The following is a 21,367-nucleotide window of genomic DNA, read 5'->3' as shown; positions in this document are numbered from 1 at the left end:
CCTGGAGGTGGCTGAAGCATGAGGAGAGACCATATAGTGGCTGAATGACACAGCCTGGTGTTGGCAGAAGGAGGAGACAATAGAGCCTCACAATCTCTAAGAATAAAAGATGAATTTTGAAATTTCTATTGAAGATGTATGGTACCTAGTGCTAAGAATAAACATATATAGGTAATGTCCTAGGCCCAGCAGCATCACTAAACCATATAGTTGCTGATTGACAAAGACTAGAGCTGGCAGCAGCATGAGTAGGCCCCAGGGCATCACAATCCCTAAGAATAAAAGATGAATGTTTAAATTCAAATTGAAGATTTATGGTAGCTAGTGCTATCATAAAAATTTTTAGACCCAGGCCCAGCAGCATCAGTAAACCATATATTGGCTGAATGACACAGCCTGGAGGTGTCTGAAGGAGGAGGATACCTTATAGTGGCTGAATGACACAGCATGGAGGTGTTGGCAGCATGAGGAGACCATATAGTTGCTGAATGACACAGCCTGGAGCTGGCAGTAGCATGTGTAGGTCCCAAGGCTTCACAATCCCTAAGAATAAAAGATGAATTTTGAAATTTAAATTGAAGATTTATGGTAGCTAGTGCTACCATAAAATTTTTTAGGCCCAGGCCCAGCAGCATCAGTGAACCATATAGTGGCTGAGTTACACAGCCTGGAGGTGTCTGAAGCATGAGGAGAGACCATACAGTGGCTGAATGGCACAGCCTGGAGTTTGTGGCAGCATGAGGAGACCATATAGTATCTGAATGGCACAGCCTGAAGTTGGCAGGAGCATGAGGAGACCATTAAAATGTAAGATTTTGATATAGAAATGTAAGATTTTGATATAGAAATGTAGGATTTTGAAATATAAATTTTAACTCCCAAGCTATGGTGTCGCGGGCTCTGGCGTGTGGGTACAAAGGACCAAATTTAACAAGGAGTCACATGTCATATGGCAGCACAATGACAGAGCCTGGAGGTGGTTGAAGCATGAGGAGAGACCATATAGTGGCTGAATGGCACAGCCTGGAGTTTGAGGCAGCATGAAGAGAGCATATAGTGGCTGAAAGACTCACTGTGGAGGTGCTGGCAGCATGAGGAGACCATATAGTGGCTGAATGGCACAGACTGGAGTTGGCAGAAGCATGATGAGACCATTGAAATTTAAGATTTTGAAATTGAAATTTAAGATTTTGAGATTGGAATTTAAAGGGTAGCTCCCACCACCATAGTGTGCTCACTTCCAGTACATCAGTACTTCAACATATAAAAAAAAAAAAGTTCATGACAGTGCCCATTTAAGATATTGAAATAGAAATTTTAGCTAACTCTCCCAAGTACACTTAAAAAAGTTTCTGAGTAAAACACCAGCCTGTGAGTACTTTTGCCTAGAGTTTCACAGTATTAGGCCCTTTACAGATTAATATGTACAATATAGTACAATACTTAGATGTACGTATGTGGTATGCACTTATGGGGGCAGAAAATATGCGCTACAGTAAGCTGAACAAAACACATATTTTACCATCAGTAAACCATATATTGGATGAATGACACAGCCTGGAGGTGGCAGAAGCAGCATCAGGAGTCCTGAAAGTGACCCTAATGCAGAGGAATTTCTGAAACTGGGGACCAGCACCTTAATTCTGTTTTGCAGTATCCATGGCAGCACAATGAGAGAGCCTGGAGGTGGTAGCATCAGCATGAGGACACCATAGAGGAGCACAATTAGAGAGCCTGGAGGTGGCAGCATCAGCATGTAGAGACCATAGAGGAGAACAATTAGAGAGCCTGGAGGTGGCAGCATTAACATGAGAAGACCCTATGGCGGCACAATAACAGTGCCTGGGGGTGGTAGCATCAGCATGAGGAGACCATATAGTGGCACAATGACAGAGCATGGAGGCAGTAGCTTCAGCATGAGGAGACCATAGAGCAGCACAATGAGAGAGCCTAGAGGTGGCAGCATCAGCATGAGGAGACCATAGAGCAACACAATTAGAGAGCTTGGAGGTGGCAGTATCAGCATGAGGAGACCATATGGCAGCACAATGACAGAGCCTGGAGGTGGTAGCATCAACATGAGGAGACCATATGGTGGCACAATGACAGAGAGTGGAGGTGGTAGCATCAGCATGAGGAGACCATAGAGCAGCACAATGAGAGAGCCTGGAGGTGGCAGCATCAGCATGAGGAGACCATATGGCGGTACAATGACAGAGTCTGGAGGTGGTAGCATTAGAATGAGGAGACCATAGAGCAGCACAATGACAGAGCCTTGAGGTGGCAGCAGCAGCATGAGCACCATGCCAAGTGAGGGTTGAGTCTGAGGAACCCACCAACTGTTGACTGGGGGTGTCGGATGTCACTTGGTATGAAGTGGATGACTGAGTGAACCGATCAATCACAGTTGCTGGGTTGCTGCTCGAGACACAACTGCTAGCTGACACCGGGAGTTCAGACCTCTCGCTGCGACTCCAGCTGCCACACACCCCTACTCTGCGACCTCTGCCTGCACCTGATGAATTTAGGCCTCTGCCACTCCACTGTGCACGTCCTGGCACTACTCTGCCTGACATACTTATTGCGTATATCAGGGGAGTACAATACGCTTCACTACGCTTTAAACAGTATCTGTCTAGAACAGCAGCAGGTGTGTACTATTAGCTGTCCTTTCACAGTATCTAGGCCCTTCACAGATTAACAGGTACAAAATAGTGCACTACTTAGATGTACGTATGCGGTATGCACTTATGAGGGCAGAAAATGCGCTACAGTACGCCTAAAAACTCTGTATTTTGTAAAACAGCAACCGGTAATTACTTTTATCTGTCCTTTCACAGTATGTAGGCTCTTGACAGATTAACAGGTACAAAATAGTACACTACTTAGATGTACGTATGTGGTATGCACTTATGAGGTCAGAACAATGCGCTACACTACCCTTAAAAAAACATATTTTTGTAAAACACTAGCAGTACACAACGGTGCTGCAGCTAAAAAAAGCTGTGTACTAAACACAAAATTGCACTCTGTCAAAGACTATTAGGAATGGACTGCTGTGTATTATACCATCTGCAGACTAGTATAACCAGCAGATGATTTTTAGTGGAACAAAGACACTGAATTGCGCTGAAAAATTATTCCTGCCTCCTCTGCTAAGGTTTATGAAGTTGATGTAGCTTGTTGAAATGTATGAGGCAACACACAGCTATGAGCCCCTGTCTGTAATACTATGCCGAACAAAGTGACTGGGAGGTTAAGAGGTTAATGCCTGCAGCTGCAGTTAAAATCCTTTTCAGTGAAAAAAAAACTATGCTCTCCATCCACGAGAACGCTGATGTGACTAGGAGGATGTTAAATGCTGCTGGACTGCGCTTTTCTCTGCTGTAACACACACACAGGCTCTGCGTCCTATGATCCTTCTGCAGTGTATTGTAATGAAGTGGCTGCCGATTATATAGGGCTGTGACATCACAGGGGTGACTGGCTGATTATAGGCTGCATCCTGCATGAGATTCAGGGTCATCCTGCCTACTTCCCTTCCCGCCTTGCCTTCCTGCCTTCCCAGCATTCCTTGCCCCATGTACTGACATGTGGATCCGCCATTTTAGATGCCCTGGAGCCTACACCGCAGTAAATGGAGTTTAATGAAGCAATTTGCGCAATAGAATCGTGCCGATATTCGCATTCGTTGCAAATCAAATATTTCCTGAAATTCGTAATGAATTCGGGTTCTTCAGCTTTGATTTGCTCATCTCTAGTCATTAATAAATATATTAAATAGAACAGGACCCAAGACTGACCCCTGTGGTACCCCACTAGTAACAGTTACCCAATCAGAATAAGTACCATTAATAACCACCCTCTGTTTCCAATCACTGAGCCAGTTACTTACCCACTTGCACACATTTTCCCCCAGTCCAAGCATTCTCATTTTATGCACCAACCTTTTATATACGACATCCAGCGATTGCCCCTGGCCCAGTCTGGAGCTCACCTCCTCATAAAAGCTCAGATCAGGTTACTTTCACAGGACCGATCCCTCATAAAGCCATGCTGATATGGAGTCATACATTTATTTTTATCAAGATACTCCAAAATAGCATCTCTTAGAAAACCCTCAAACTATTTACATACAACGGAGGTTAAACTAACAGGCCTATAATTCCCGGGGTCACCTTCTGACCCCTTTTTAACCCCTTAAGGACGGCGGGCGTATGCATACGCCCTGTTTTAAAGTCCTTAAGGACTGAGGGCGTATGGATACGTCCGTGGGAATTCCGGTCCCCGCCGGTGGCAGCTACAGGAGCAGCCGGATCGGCGGCAGCAGCGGCGCGGCGGTCCCAGCGGAAGGATACAGCAGGAGGTGAGGCCTGTTCACTTCCTGCTGTTGCTTAGCAAAAACTAGCAGAATGCACAGCCAAAGGGCATGCTGGGAGTTGTAGTTTTGCAACAGCTGGCGTTCCAAATACAACTCCCAGCATGCCCTTTGGTAGTCTGTGCATGCTGGGAGTTGTAGTTTTGCAACAGCTGGAGGCACTTTTTTTTCTATGAAAAAGTGTGCAGCCAGCTGTTGCATAACTACAACTCCCAGCATGCACAGACTACCAAAGGGCATGCTGGGAGTTGTAGCAGTGTGCCTCCAGCTGTTGCAAAACTAGAACTTCGACTGTCAATGCATGCTGATTGTTTCAGTTTTGAAACAGCTGCAGACACATTGGTTGTGAAACTGAGTTTGTTACCTAACTCAGTGTTTTGCAAACAGTGTGCCTCCAGCTGTTGCAAAAATACAACTCCAAGCATGCACTTAAAGACTGTACATGCTGGAAGTCCTAGTTTTGCAACAGCTGGAGGCACACTGGTTGCGAAACACTGAGTTAAGTAACAAACTCTGTGTTTTGCAACCAATGTGCCTCCAGCTGTTGCATAACTCCAACTCACAGCATGTATGGTCTGTCAGTGCATGCTGAGAGTTGTAATTTTGCAACAGCTGAAGGCTTGCCCCCCCCCCCCCCCCCCGTGAATGTACAGGGTACATTCACACGGACGGGTTTACAGCGAGTTCTGCTGCAAGTTTGAGATGCGGCAAATTTTCCGCCGCAGCTCAAACTCCCAGCGAGAAACTCATTGTAAACCTCCGCCCGTGTGACTGTATCCTAAAAACACTACACTAACACATAATAAAGGGTAAAACACTTCATATACACGTACCCCTACACAGTACCCCCCCCCCCCCCCACTCCAATAAAAAATAAAAAAACGTATTGTACGGCAGTGTTTCCAAAACGGAGCCTCCAGCTGTTGAAAAACAACTCCCAGTATTGCCGGACAAACCACTGACTGCCAAGGCCGGGAGTTTTGCAACAGCTGGAGACACCCTGTTTGGGAAACACTGCCGTAGGGTATTTTTGTGGCGTATTCAAATCCCCAATTTAGTCCTCAAATGCGCATGGCGCTCTCTCACTTCGGAGCACTGTCGTATGTCAAGGAAACAGTTTAGGGCCACATATGGGGTATCTCGGTACTCGGGAGAAATTGCGTTACAAATTTTCTCCTTTTATCTCTTATGAAAAGGTAAAGTTGGGGTCTACACCAGCATGTTAGTGTAAAAAAAAATTTTTTTTTTACACTAACATGCTGGTGTTGCCCCATACTATTAATTTTCACAAGCGGTAAAAGGAAAAAGAGACCCCAAAATTTGTAACACTATATCTCCTGAGTACAGAACTACCCGATATGTGGGCATTAAGTGCTCTGCGAGCGCACAACATGGCTCAGAAGTGAGAGCCAGTGGCGTTGCGACCCGGGTGCGGGGGGTGCGGCCCGCACCGGGTGACACCAACCTAATGGGGTGACACCAAGACGCTCCGTAGCCCCACCCCCTCCCCTCCGCGCTGTGTGTGCGGTGCGCCCGTCCGTCAGCAACCCCCCTCTTTCTCCTGCACTGTGCGCCCGTCCATCATCACACCCCCCCTCACCTTCACCAGCATTGTGCCCGGCCTCCGCTCCCACGTCTGCGCCGGCCTGACGTCACACCGCATGGCCGCGCAGGAGGACGTCAGTTACATCACTCGCACGGCGCCCGGTGAGAAGGAGCGCTGCGCTGGATGGGTGAGTGTGTGTGTCTGTCTCTATCTATGTTTGTGTATGTGACTGTGTGTGTGTATGAGACTCTGTGTGTGTGTGACTGTGTGACTCTGTGTGTGTGTGTGTCTGTGAGCGTGTGTCTCTCTGACTGTGTGTGTTTGTGTGTGTCTCTCTCTCTGTGTTGTATGTGTTTTTTGTGTGTGTGTGTGTGTGTGTGTGGGGGGGGGGGGGGTGGTATAACCAGCAATCTATTGTGGGGAGACTTTGACCCATTGTGGGGAACCTGCAAGGGAACCTGCGGCCTAATGTGGGGAAACTGCTACCTTATGTGGGGAGTCTATGCTACCTTATGTGGGGAGTCTATGCTACCTTATGTGGGGAATCTGTGCTACCTAATGTGGGGAAATTGCTACCTAATGTGGGGAATCTGTGCTACCTAATGTGGGGAAATTGCTACCTAATGTGGGGTAACTGGTACCTACCTAATGTGGGGGAACTGGTACCAAATGTAGGGAATCTATGCTGCCTAATGTGGGGAATAGATGCTACCTAATGTGGGGAGACTGCAACCTACCTAATGCGGGGGAACTGCTGCCTACCTAATGCTCCCCCCCCTGGCAGTAGCACCCTCATCATCCACCAGCAACACCCCCCCCCCCAGCAGCACCTCCATCAGCAGATCCTGATGGTGGATGATGGCAGTGCTCCTGCCAGGAGGATGATCCTGCCGATGGATGATGGGGATGATACTGCCAGGGGGGATGGCTAGTAGCACCCTCATCATCCTCCAGCAACACCCCCCCGAGTAGTAGCACCCCCATCATCCACTAGCAACACCACCAATACCCTGCTCCCGTCGTAATAGCATCAGCTAACGGATGTTGAGGGGTGTTACTGCGGTTGTGGTATTATATTGAGAGGGTGCACTGTATGGCAACGTTATATTCAGAGGGCGCAGTTTGTGGTAGTATTATATTCAGAGGGTGCAGTGGGTGGTAGTATTATATTCAGAGGGCGCAGTTTGTGGTAGTATTATTAGAGATGAGCGAACTTACAGTAAATTCGATTCGTCACAAACTTCTCGGCTCGGCAGTTGATTGCTTATTCTGCGTAAATTAGTTCAGCCTTCAGGTGCTCCGGTGGGCTGGCAAAGGTGGATACATTCCTAGGAAAGAGTCTCCTAGGACTGTATCCACCTTTTCCAGCCCACGGGAGCACCTGAAAGCTGAACTAATTTATGCAGGAAAAGTTATCAACTGCCGAGCAGAGAAGTTTGTGACGAGTTGAATTTACTGTAGTTTGCTCATCTCTAAGTATTATATTCAGAGGGCGCAGTGGGTGGTAGTATTATATTCAGAGGGTACAGTATGTGGCGGTATTATATTCAGAGGGTACAGTATGTGGCGGTATTATATTTAGGGGTACAGTATGTGGCAGATTTATATTCAGGGGTACAGTATGTGGCAGATTTATATTCAGGGGTACAGTATGTGGCAGATTTATATTCAGGGGTACAGTATGTGGCAGATTTATATTCAGGGGTACAGTATGTGGCAGATTTATATTCAGAGGGTACAGTATGTGGCAGATTTATATTCAGAGGGTACAGTATGTGGCAGATTCATATTCAGAGGGCGCAGTTTGTGGTAGTATTATATTCAGTGGGTACAGTGTGTGGCGGTATTATATTCAGGGGTACAGTATGTGGCAGATTTATATTCAGAGGGTACAGTATGTGTTGGTATTATATTCAGAATGTACAGTGTGTACAGTGTATTATATTCAGTGGGTATGGTGTATGGAAGATTTATAAGCAAAGAGTATAGTGTATAGTAGTATTATATTTAGAGGATACAGTGTCTGGTAGGTTTATAATAATAATTGTTTTCATATAGAGGATGAGAATGCGCTGACATAGTGAGGAGACGTCTGGGCGTCACATTCTGCAGAGAGAAGTTTTAGCTGGATCAAGTCCTGGCGGTATGTACCATCTGAATTAGATAAGTGAAGACTATAGAGAAGACGTCACCTGTAGTCACTGATATCATTGTGTATTCTCCTCACTATAGAGAAGACGTCTCCTGTAATCACTGATATCATTGTGTATTCTCCTCACTATAGAGAAGAGGTCATTTGTAGTCACTGATATCATTGTACATTCTCCTCACTATAGAGAAGACGTCACCTGTAGTCACTGATATCATTGTGTAGTCTCCTCACTATAGATAAGACGTCACCTGTAGTCACTGATATCATTGTGTATTCTCCTCACTATAGATAAGACATCACCTGTAATCACTGATATCATTGTACATTCTCCTCACTATAGAGAAGACGTCAACTGTAGTCACTGATATCATTGTGTATTCTCCTCACTATAGAGAAGACGTCCCCTGTAGTCAGATATCATTGTGTATTCTCCTCACTATAGAGAAGACGTCCCCTGTAGTCAGATATCATTGTGTATTCTCCTCACTATAGAGAAGATGTCACCTGTAGTCACTGATACCATTGTACATTCTCCTCTCTACATCAGAGCTGTAGTCACTTGTCAGTTCTACAGTTAGGTCAGTGAAACTACAACTCCCAGCATAACCTCACCACTGCTCAAAGGGGTACTCTACTGGAAAACATTTTTTTTAATCAGCTGGTGCTACAAAGTTAAACAGATTTGTAAATTACTTCTATTTAAAAATCTTAATCCTTCCAGTACTTATTAGCTGCTGTATAAGCGATTCACAGGAAGTTTTTTTTAATTTTATTTATTTTCTGTCTGACCACAGTGCTCTGTGCTAACACCTCTGTCCATGTCAAGAACTGTCCATAGTAGGAGCAAATCCCCATAGCAAACCTATCCTGCTCTGGACAGTTCCTGACATGGACAGAGGTGTCAGCAAATAGCACTGTGGTCAGACTGGAAAGAACTACACAACTTCCTGTGGAGCATACACCAGCTTATAAGTACTGTAAGTATTAAGATTTTAAATAGAAGTAATTTAAAAATCTGTTTAACTTTCTGGCACCAGTTGATATAAAAGTAAATGTTTTCCAGTGGAGTACCCCTTTAAGTAATTCTGGGAGCTGTATATTTCAATGGTGAAAACTTCTTTAACACTTTCCCATTCTGTGGCAACTGGTATATCTGATTATTATACTGGAATTTCTCACAATGCGCTACAACAGTGGTGTCTGTCACAACAGGCTAAAAACTTACTGAGGGGGGGGGGGGGGTAGGTATGGGGGTGACACCATTTTCTACCGCACCGGGTGACACCAACCCTAGCAACGCCACTGGTGAGAGCGTGCCATGTATATTTGAAGTCTAAATTGGTGATTTGCACAGGGATGGCTGATTTTACAGCGGTTCTGACATAAACGCAAAACAATAAATACCCAGATGTAAGCCCATTTGGGAAACTACACCCCTCACGGAATGTAACAAGGGGTAGAGTGAGCCCTAACACCCCACAGGTGTTTGACAAATTTCCGTTAAAGTTGGATGTGAAAATGAAAAAAAAACATTTTTCACTAAAATGCTGGTGTTACCCTACATTTTTCATGTTCAGAAGGGAGAATAGGAAAAAAGCCCCCCAAAATGTGTAGCCCCATTTCCATATGTGGATGTAAAGTGCTCTGCTGGCACCATTGGTCTTCTGGAGAGAGAATGTGTCCGGAATTGAAGGCCATGTGTGTTTACAAAGCCCCCTTAGTGCCAGAACAGTGGACCCCCCCATACGTGACCCCATTTTGGAAACTACACCCTCACATATTGAAATAAGGGGTGCAATGAGCATTTACATCCCACAGGTGTCTGACAGATTTTTGGAACAGTGGTCCGTGAAAATGAAAAATTTTATTTTTCATTTGCACAGCCCACTGTTCCAAAGATCTGTCAAATGCCAGTGGGGTGTAAATGTTCACTGCACCCCTTATTAAATTCTGTGAGGGGTGTAGTTTCAAAAATAGTCACATGTGGGGGGGGGGTCCACTGTTCTGGCACCACGGGTTGCTTTGTAAATGCACATGGCCCCTGACTTCCATTCCAAACAAATTCTCTCGCCATAAGCTCAATGGCGCTCCTCTTCTGAGCATTGTAGTTCACCCGCAGAACACTTTACATCCATAAATGGGGTATTTCCATTTGGGGTTACAAATTTTGGGAGGCTTTTTCTCCAATTACCCCTTGTGAAAATGAAAATTTTGGGGTAAAACCAGCATTTTAGTGAAAAAAAGCTAATTTTTCATTTTCACGTCCAACTTTAGCGGAAATTTGTCAAGCACCTGTGGGCTGTTAAGGCTCACTGTACCCCTTTTTACGTTCCTTGAAGGGTGTAGATTCCAAAATAGTATGCCATGTGGTTTCTTTTTTGCTGTTCTGGCACCATAGGGGCTTCCTAAATGCGACATGCCCCCCAAAAACCATTTCAGCAAAATTTGCTTTCCAAAAGTGAAATGTGACTTCTTCTCTTCTGAGCATTGTAGTGCGCCCGCAGTGCACTTGACGTCCACATATGGGGTATTTCCATACTCAGAAGAGATTGGGTTAAAAATTTTGGGGGGCATTTTTTCCTATCCTATAACCCCTTGTAAAAATGTAAAAGTTTGGAGAAAACCAGCATTTTAGTGAAAAAAAATAAAAATTAATTTACACATTCAACTTTAACGAAAAGTCGTCAAACACCTGTGGGGTATTAAGGCTCACTGGACCTCTTATTACTTGCCTTGAGGGGTGTAGTTTCCAAAATGGTATGCCATGTGGGGTTTTCTGCTGTTCTGGCACCATAGGGGCTTCCTAAATGTGACATGCCCCCAAAAACCATTTCAGCAAAATTCACTCTCCAAAATCCCATTGTTGCTCCTTCCCTTCTGAGCCCTCTACTGTGCCCACCGAACACTTGACATACACATATGAGGTATTTCCTTACTCAAGAGAAATTGAGTTACAAATTTTGAAAGGATTTTTCTCCTTTTACCCCTTGTAAAATTTCAAAAACTGGGTCTACAAGAAAATAAGAGTGTAAAACCTTACCTTACCTTGCTGCTACTCCTGCGAAACACCTAAAGGGTTAACACACTTTTTGAATGTCATTTTGAATACTTTGAGGGGTGCAGTTTTTATAATGGGGTAATTTATGGGGTGTTTCTAATATGAAGACCCCTCAAATCCACCTCGAAACTGAACTGGTCCCTGAAAAATTCCGATTTTGAAAATTTTGTGAAAAATGTGAAAATTGCTGATGAACTTTGAAGCCCTCTGGTGTCTTCCAAAAGTAAAAATGCCAACATAAAGTAGACATATTGTATTTGTGAATCAATGTATAATTTATTTGGAATATTCATTTTGTTTACAAGCAGAGAGTTTCAAAGTTAGAAAAATGCTAAATTTTCATGAAATTTGGGGATTTTTCACCAAGAAAGGATGCAAGTAACGACAAAAATTTACCACTGTGTTAAAGTAGAATATGTCACGAAAAAACAGTCTCAAAATCAAAACAATCTGTAAAAGCATCCCAGAGTTATTAATGCTTAAAGTGACAGTGGTCAGAACTGCAAAAAAGGGCTCAGTCCTTAAGGTGAAAAAGGGCTCAGTCCTTAACCCCTTAAGGACCCAGCCATTTACACCTTAGGACCAGAGCGTCTTTTGAACATCTGACCACTGTCACTTTAAACATTATTAACTCTGGAATACTTTTAGTTATCATTCTGATTCAGAGATAGTTTTTTCGTGACATATTCTAATTTAACATAGTGGTAATTTTTGTGGTAGATTGCATCCTTTCTTGGTGAAAAATTCCAAAATTTTATGAAAAAATTTAAAATGTTGCATTTTTCTAACTTTGAAGCTCTCTGCTTCAAAAAAAAAATGGATATTCCAAATAAATTTTATTTTTATTCACAAATACGACAGGCATTTATCAAGCGATTTAGTTAATTTTTCTTTACTAAAAATCTCGCAAAAATGTTGCACCTGCGACTACGCGATTTTTCGTGCGACATTTTGACTGGAAAGCTAGAAAAGCAAGTTTTCCAAAACTTAACTACGAAGTAATAATTTTAAAATGGACTACGGGTAGTCTGGTATTTATTAACTGCGACAGTCGCAACTGCGCAAAAAAAAGTTGCAACAAGGTTAAAAATTTACTAAATTTGCTCCACCTCAAACATGGAGCAGAAAAAGCTACTACCAAAGTAAAAAAGAAGAAATTGCTTACGTGAAAGAAAATTATCAACAGGCTGAAACCAGTTGATAAATAATTCACACATAAGCAAAAACAAAGTAAAGAAAAAAGTACTAAAAAAAGGAATACATAAGCAAACATTGATAAATGTCCCTCAATATGTCTACTTTATGTTTGCATCATAAAATTTTTTTTTTTTTTTAAAGTAGAAATTTTTATTTTCCTTAAGAGAAACAAATAAACAGTTGTGCGGTAACAAACAACAATCAGTTGAAATGCTTACAAAAGGTAATCGGGTAGGTACCTCCGATCTATAAAACCATTGCATTGGCATAAAGACTGCGAGAAAGCATACAAGATTGTAGCCGTGCTGGTCATATGTCAGTCATGAGAGACATGTATCTAGAGGTGAGTGTGGAGAGCTAGAACAACTATCTATCTAATCGAAGTTATAGCAACTGTTTAGAGAGAGGTCCAGAGAGAGGGAAGAAAGAGAGGTACTAAGGCAACAGGGTAGTGGAAGAGAAAGAGAAAGTGGTAGTTAAGGGAAGGAGGAAAGAGAGGGTAGGAAAAGAGCATATGAGTACAAGAATGGTAGTGGTACAAAGTGTTACAGGTAGCGCATCGGTGGGTTCCCAAGTGCGGTGAGCAGGTTCGTTCCCCTCCCCGTGGCTGCGATCTGGAGTTTGAGTTGGGGACTCAACACACCCGGGAGACTCCCTGGACTGGGTGGGTGGAGTGTGAGGTGTATAATGTTCTGTAAGAGTCAGTAGATAGGAAGGCAGTCCATGGGCCCCATATTAGGTGATGTTTCGTTGCCTGACGTCTGGAGTCAGCTAGGAGCTCCTCCATCCGGTGAAGGTGGGAGAGTTCCTGAAACCAGGATGAGAGTGTAGGTGGGGAGGCGGATTTCCAGTTCCTCGGTATGACTGTTCTCGCTGCTAGGACCATGAAGCCCGCGAGGCGTGCTTGCCATTTCGGTAAAGGAGACGGGAACATGGAGAGCAGGAGGGGGCCAGGGAGTTTAGGGAGTTGGATGGATTTCAGCCTATGAATGAGTTCTAAGACTTGGGACCAGAAGGAGGTCAGGGCATTACATGTCAGCCAAATATGTGTCATATTTCCCCCAGGTTCTCCGCATCTCCAACACGTGTCAGGAACACCCGGGTAAAATTTTGCGAGGAGGGAGGGGACTCTGTACCACCTAGTTAGTATTTTATAATTCGTTTCCTGAGCTTTGCAGGAGGTGGACAGTTTATGGCATTGCAGTAACGCTTTCTTCCAATCCTCGTCAGAGAAGCATGTGTCTAGTTCCTTCTCCCACCCGTTTCTATAAGGTAATGGGGTGGTCCGTAAGGAGTCTAGTAGGAGATAATATAGAGTGCTAATCGGACGGAAAGTCCTGTCAGAGGCTACACATAGCTTCTCGAACGGAGAGAGGGTGCGATGTAGATGGAGGGGGGATTTGGAAGTCTTGTAAAAGTGATGCAGTTGAGAATACTGGAAGGATTGTGTGAAAGATGTAGGGGGGCCACCACATAGGGCATCAAGTGGTTTAAGGGAGGTCGGTGAGGAGGTGGAAGAATGTGGGAGAGTCGGCCCTGGACATTCCTAAGAAGAGAGAGGCAGAGTGTGCTGCTGGGAAGAGGGGGTTGCCAAAAACAGGCGTCAGTGGACCATTGGGCGTGTAGATCGCGAGGGTAGGTAAGAAGTGTCGTTTGATGTGTGCAATCGAGGCTGTGACTGGAGGCATGTCTGTGGTGAGGTGAGGAGGAAGTTTTTTCCCAGGGAGCCACAGTAGCGTTTTGGGGTCTAATGAAGTGGCGTCTCGTTCTAGGGCTGTCCAGAGTTTGTTTGTGTCAAGTGTGTGGCAATCCAGTACTCTGGCTAGGACCGCTGCAAGGTGGTAGTGAAAGCAATGAGGGAGACCCAGGCCACCGTCAAGTTTGCGCATGGATAGGATTTCCCTGTTGAGTCTCGGGGGTTTATGGGCCCAGACAAAGCCAGTGAAGAGGACAGAGACCTCCCTGAAGAAAGAGCGTGAGAGGAGTGTCGGTATAGCAGAGAACAGATAGAGTAGGCGGGGTAGGACATTCATTTTCAGGATGTTAATCCGTCCTATCCAGGAAAAGTCTCTGCGCTCCCACCTGGCAAGGTCCCGCCCCAGCATCTTCAATAACGGGGGGAAGTTTAGAGTGTAAGTATCAGACAGGTTGGAGGGGATCTGGACACCTAGATATTTTAGGGATCTGTCACACCATTTGAAGGGGTATGTAGTACGGAGATGATTGACCAATTCTGGAGGAAGGGTAATATTGAGGGCCTCGCTTTTGGATGGATTTAACTTGTAATTGCTATGGTAAGAGAATGTGCGTATGGTGGAGAGAAGCGAGGGGAGAGATATAAGGGGGGCAGACAGGTATAGCAGGAGGTCGTCTGCAAAGGCGGCGCATTTGCACTGGCACGAGGGGGTCTGGAGTCCCTTGATGTCTTTGTTTTGCCGGATGGCGTTAAGCAGATGTTCCATGCACAAAATGTATAAAATCGGGGAAAGGGGGCAGCCTTGCCTCGTGCCATTGCCAATGTCAAACGGTGGGGATAGGAGGCCGTTCACTCTGACCTGAGCTTGTGGATTAGAGTAGAGAGCCATTATACGAGCCTTCATCAGGGTGCCCAACCCAATCTGAGACAGAGTGGCGTCAAGAAAGCCCCAATCCACATGGTCAAACGCCTTCTCCGCGTCGAGAGACAGTAGAAATATGGGAGAGCGGGTTTTTCGAGCATAGTGGACGGCAGAGAAGGTACGGAGAGTGTTATCTCTCGCCTCTCTTCCTCTTACAAATCCTACTTGGTCCGCGTGGATTAAGGCTTCCATATGGGTAGCCAGTCTGTTTGCGATAAGTTTAGCAAAAAGTTTTGTATCTACGTTAAGGAGGGAAATTGGTCTGTAGTTTTGACATTGGGTGGGGTCCTTACCCTCCTTCGGTATCACCGTGATGAAGGCTCTCAAGAAAGATGTGGGAATAGAGGATGAATCAGAGATATAGTTAAAAGCTGTGAGGAGGGGAGAGGTCAAGTTGTCACGAAGGGCTTTGTAGAATTTGGCTGTGTAACCATCTGGGCCGGGGCTTTTACCCGCCGGGAGGGCCGATATAGCTGTTGTAAGTTCTTCTGATGTGAATGGGGATTCTAGGGAGGATATGGTGTCAGGCGAGAGGCAGGGAAGCGCCGTGGAGGAGATATATTGCGATAAAGACGGTTGGGTGTTTGGGGATGTAGGGGGTGGAGTCGGCAGGTTGTAGAGGGTCATGTAGTACTGTCTAAAGGCTGATAATATGTCTTGGGTTAGGTGAGACTGCGTGCCTTTGTTATTCTGGATGGATGAGATATAAAGTGAGGAGCGTTTTTCTCTTAAAGCTCTGGTGAGTAGCTTGCCTGACTTGTTCCCCCATTCATAGAAATGGCGTCCAGTAATTTGTTTGTAATATTGATATTTTGAGTTAAATAGAGACAGCAATTCCTGTCTTACTTTAATGATATCCCTGAGGGTCTGTTCGTGAAGGGTTTGTTTGTGTTGTGATTCTAAGGAGGCGAGGTTGGTTAGTAAGGAGGATAGCTTCGCTGCTCCTTCTCGTTTAAGCCGGGACCCATGTCTCACCAAGACGCCTCGTAGGACACATTTCAACGCCTCCCATTTAATGAGAGGAGACGAAATGTCATGTTCATGATCAGAGTTAAAATTTGAGATTGTTTCTGTCAACTCCTGTAGGCATAATGGATCTAGGAGAAGGGATTCGTTCAGGCGCCAGGTGGCATGGGGTTTGGCAAACGAGGGTAGCGTGAAGGAGAGGTGTACCGGGGCGTGGTCAGAAAATGTAACAGATCCTATCGAGGCCGATGTAATTGATGGAAGGAAATGATGGGAGCAGAAAATATAGTCGATGCGACTATAAATATTTCTGGGATGGGAGTAGAAGGAGAAGTCTCTACCTTGAGGGTGCATTGTGCGCCACGTATCGCTGAGCTGAAGGGCGTGTAGTTTTTGTTTAATGGATCTGAGTTGGCGATAGGGGATATAAGAGTGTCCAGAGGAAGTGTCAGTAAGGGGGGAAAGTGGAATGTTGAGGTCACCACACAGAATAATGTGGCCAGTGGCGAAGGAGGATAGGGCTTCTAAGGTTGCGCATAAGAAGGCAACTTGCCCGTGATTGGGGGCATAAATGGAGGCAATGGTTAATTTCTGGCCAGCTAGGTCACAGTTGGCGAATACAAATCTCGCATTTGGGTCCGTTATCGATTCTACTATCTTGATGGGCAAGGATCTATGGAAGGCGAGTGAAACGCCTTTTGATTTTGAGTCTGGGTTTGTGCTGTGTATCCATGTGGGAAAGTAGCGACTGAGGAATCTGGGGATCTGGTCACTACGAAAGTGAGTTTCCTGAAGGGCTAATATGTGTGATTTCATCTTGTGCAGATTATACAATAGTTGGGCTCTCTTTTCGGGCATGTTGAGTCCCCTAACATTGAGGGACGTTACATTTATGTCAGCCATCATTGGAGGAGGGGATGATGAAGTCTAACTCACCACCACGGAGGGGTCTCACCCGCAGCACCACGCTTCGGAACCACTTCAGACGGAGGACAGTATACCTGTAATCGGAGAAGAAAGAGAAGTTGAGAGGAAGGAGGAACAGAAAGGGAGGTAGGAAGGTATCGCGAAACAGAAACAGGGACATGGGGTTGAAGAGGGAGAGCAAACGCATAGGCACGTTTGCAAAGGGACTATATGAGGTGGCCATAAGGGCCAAGCAAAGGGTCAGAACCAGCTGGACCCTAAATCTAGTGGGGGTAACGAGGTAGGCGCGCCCGGCTAGAGGCGTAGTAGTAAGTACCATGGATGAGAATGAGCAGAGGGGATTGGGGTCTGGATGCTATCAATTGTGCCACTCAATCATTATTCCATGGTGAGGGCTCAGAGTGGGTGGGCAGTGACATGTTGGTCAGGTACTAAGACCCTACGAATTCTAAATATTGGGAGGCATGGAATCAGAGCAGGAACACAGAACAGTAACAATAGTAACAAAACATGGCAAAGGGGGACCCGGTGATAGAGACCAGTTAGGAGTAGCTAACTAGCGCCAGCTGATGGAATGAGATAGTATTAGTATGGCAATTAAACCGGGTGAGGTAGTGATGAACAAAAAGTCACAACCGTGTGGTACACTATATGGTACCCGGGAACAAGGAACTGAAGATTCTCAGGGTGAATTATCAGGATGAATGCAGTATAAGGTCGATTAGAGAGTCCAGGAGTCAATCAGGTCTTCCTCTTCTGACGTTGTGGTAGAGGAGCGGGATGAGCACTCTCTTGGTTTCCGCGTGGACGAGTAGGGTGTATATCTCGTGGAAAAGCAGGAGCACCGTTGAATAAATCTTCTCATTCCGGCAGGGACATAGGTGGAAGTTTGAATGTATGTAGGAATAGACCTATGTCATCAGGAGATCTCAGGGTCGCTGAGGTAGAGCCATGTCGCGCTGTCAGCGAGAAGGGAAAGCCCCATCGATATAGGATTTTAGCATTTTGGAGGACTTGAAGTAGGGGTTTCAGCGCTGATCTCAGGCGTAGAGTGCGGAGGGAGAGGTCAGGGTATAGTTGCACCGTACAACCAGCGTATGTAAGAGACTTGAGAGTGCGGGCTTTGCGCATAATGTCATCTTTTTGGAAGTAGTGATGGATCCGGCAGATGACATCTCGCGGTTTCTTTGGGTCGGGGTTTTTAGGTTTCTGCGCACGGTGCGCCCTGTTCATTTCTATAAAATTATCTGGAGGTTTTTGCAAGACTTCGTTGTAGAGTCTTTGTAGTGTGGGTGCTAGGTCTTGAGGCAGGACGGATTCTGGTAAGCCTTTAATGCGTATATTGTTCCTGCGATTCCTGTTGTCCAGGTCATCTAGATGTTCAATTGTTGCAGTCTGTTGCGTGGACAGTTTCTTAGTGGAGTCTTGTAAAGCCTGTATCTGCAGTGTGGTAGACTTGTGGTTTTCTTCCAGTTGCATAACTCGGGTTCTGAGTTGCGATACTTCTGTCTTAACAGGTTGCAAGTCCTTTGTCCATGCTGATTTCAAGTCTGAAGCCAGAGAGAGGAGGTCTGTCTTGGTAGGCAACAAAGCAAGCAAGGCCTTTAGTTCTGGGTGATTCTTGAGCGTGCGGACTGCCATTTCAGGCGAGGGTAGAAGAGGCGGGGGGCCATGTTGGGTCTGCCCGGAGTTAGTGTCATGAGGTTTACTCGAGGTCAAAGCATTAGATGTTTTAGGTGTGAGTTTCACATTATCTTGCGAGTCATCAAAAGAGGATCTACCAGACATAGTAGTCCTACGAACTGTGGCTTTACATGGAGTCTTAAAAAGTTTTTTTTTCGCAGGTGGGCTCGCACCCCAATAGTCGGGGGTGTCAGTGTCATCTGAGGATTCGTCGGTGCTCCTATCAGACCTGGAGTCTGTGACCTCCATTTCAGCAGCCCAATCTAAGACGTTTCTGGGTGGTGGACCCGGGACTTGGAGGGTAGTTAAGGTCAATGGAGTGGGGGTTGTCCCTGGGGTCTCCACTACGCTGGTGGGTTGGTCATGTATAGTTGCCACAGCACAGGTAGTTTGCTGGGCGGATGGGGCCAGGCGTGTAGGGTGCACAATCGGTATGCAGGCTGATTCGGGGGTTGTGGGAGGTTTGTCGGTGTGCACCTTTACAGGTGTGTAAGGGCCCTCTGGGGATTGTGCGTCCTGTAGTGGTCCCGTGGCAAAAAGGGGAGAGTGGGCTGTGTGGTCCCATTGTAGGCTGATGACCGGCTTGGTTAAGGTGCTATCCCCATTTGCAATTGGGGACAGCGTTTGTGTGAAGAGCTCAGGAGGAGGTATGGGCATTCCCTGTAGCCCCTGAGTATGGGAGACTTTAGTGGCTGGAGAGCGCTGCATGGGCTGTACTGCAGGGGCCGCATTATGGAGAGGGGTAACAGGTACTTGCGTTCCCTGGTGGTCTGTGGTCTCAGCAGAGGGTACGGAGCTCTCCTGGGTTTTTTCCGGGCCGCTGCCCATGATCTTCGGTATACTGCGGGTCGCGGTCTCCTGTCGGGAAGCCGCGTTGTGCTGCGTCTGAGCTTCACTTCCGGTTTCCAGCATGGCGGTGCTGGCGTGTGAGGCAGCAGGAGAAGAGGCTGTGCGCAGCTGCTGGGGTAAGAAGAAGGCTGAAATGGAGCGAGGGGGATTCACGGGGTGTTCTGGTGGTCTCTGGGCACCTTTTTTCTTATGGTTGCCTCCCATAATATGCAGTTAGAGCCCTTAGTGCGGAGACCCCTGTAGGAGCGCTCAGAAGTCGCGTCTACCCGCCAGCGCGTCAAGCCACGCCCCCTGCATCATAAAATTTATGAGTTTTTACTTTTGGAAGAAACCAGAGGGCTTCAAAGTTCAGCAGCAATTTTCAAAATTTTCACAAAATTTTCAAACTCACTATTTTTCAGTTTAGTTTTGAAGTGGATTTGAAGGGTCTTCATATTAGAAATACCCCATAAATGACCCCATTATAAAAACTGCACCCCCGAAAGTATTCAAAATGACATTCAGTAAGTGTTTTAACCCTTTAGGTGTTTCACAGGAATAGCAGCAAAGTGAAGGAGAAAATTCAAAATCTTAATTTTTTTACACTCGCATGTTCTTGTAGACCCAATTTTTGAATTTTTGCAAAGGGTAAAAAGGAGAAAATTTTTACTGGTATTTGAAACCCAATTTCTCTCGAGTAAGCACATACCTTATATGTCTATGTTAATTGTTTGGCGGGCGCAGTAGAGGGCTCAGAAGGGAAGGAGCGACAAATGGTTTTTGGGGGGCATGCCGCATTTAGGAAGCCCCTATGGTGCCAGAACAGCAAAAAAAAACACATGGCATACCATTTTGGAAACTAGACCCCTCGGGGAACGTAATAAGGGGTAAAGTGAACCTTAATACCCCACAGGTGTTTCACGACTTTTGCATATGTAGAAAAAAAAAATGTTTTACCTAAAATACTTGGTTTCCCAAAAATTTTACATTTTTAAAAAGGGTAATAGCAGAAAATACCCCCCAAAATTTGTAACACAATTTCTCCCGAGTACGGCGATACCCCATATGTGACCCTAAACTGCTGCCTTGAAAGACGACAGGGCTCCAAAGTGAGAGCGCCATGCGCATTTGAGGCCTAAATTAGGGACTTGCATAGGGGTGGACATAGGGGTATTCTACGCCAGTGATTTCCAAACAGGGTGCCTCCAGCTGTTGTAAAACTCCCAGCAGGCCTGGACAGTCAGTGGCTGTCCGGCAATACTGGGAGTTGTTGTTTTGCAACAGCTGGAGGCTCCGTTTTGGAAACAGTGGCGTACCAGACGTTTTTCATTTTTATTGGGGAGGGGGCTGTGTAGGGGTATGTGTATATGTAGTGTTTTTAACTCTTTATTTTATTGTGTGTTAGTGTAGTGTAGTGTTCTTAGGGTACAGTCGCACGGGTGGGGGTTCACACTGGCAGTTTCTCGCTGGCAGTTTGAGCTGCGGCAGAAAATTTGCCGCAGCTCAAACTTGCAGCCGGATACTTACTGTAAACCTCCGCCCATATGAGTGTACCCTGTACATTCACATTGGGGGGGGGGGGGACATCCAGCTGTTGCAAAACTACAACTCCCAGCATGTACGGTCTATCAGTGCATGCTGGGAGTTGTAGTTTTGCAACAGCTGGAGGCATACTATTTTGGCTGGGAATGCTGGGGATTGTAGTTAGGCAACAGCTGGAGACATACTGGTTTTCTACTTAACTCAGTGTTTCACAACCAGTGTGCCTCCAGCTGTTGCAAAACTACAACTCCCAGCATGTCCGGTGCATGCTGGGAGTTGTAGTTTGCAACAGCTGGAGGCACACCGGTCGTGAAACGAGTTAAGTAAAAAAAAACTGTGTTTCACAACCAGTGTGCCCTCAGCTGTTGCAAAACTACAACTCTCAGCAGTCACCGACATCCAATGGGCATGCTGGGAGTTGTAGTTATGCAACCAGCAGATGCACTACTACAACTCCCAGCATGCACTTTAA

The 21,367-nt window shown here is 45.8% G+C and overlaps 1 protein-coding gene across 3 annotated transcripts in view; it reads left to right on the top strand.

Moving 5' to 3' along the window:
- Window positions 1-21,367, top strand: part of PTPDC1 (protein tyrosine phosphatase domain containing 1) — a 155,923-nt gene that overhangs the window by 12,499 nt on the left and 122,057 nt on the right. The window lies entirely within an intron of this gene.

Source organism: Hyla sarda, chromosome 6 (assembly GCF_029499605.1).
Source record: "Hyla sarda isolate aHylSar1 chromosome 6, aHylSar1.hap1, whole genome shotgun sequence".
Classification (NCBI taxonomy): Eukaryota; Metazoa; Chordata; class Amphibia; order Anura; family Hylidae; genus Hyla; species Hyla sarda.
This window is presented reverse-complemented; position numbering and strand designations above follow the sequence as displayed.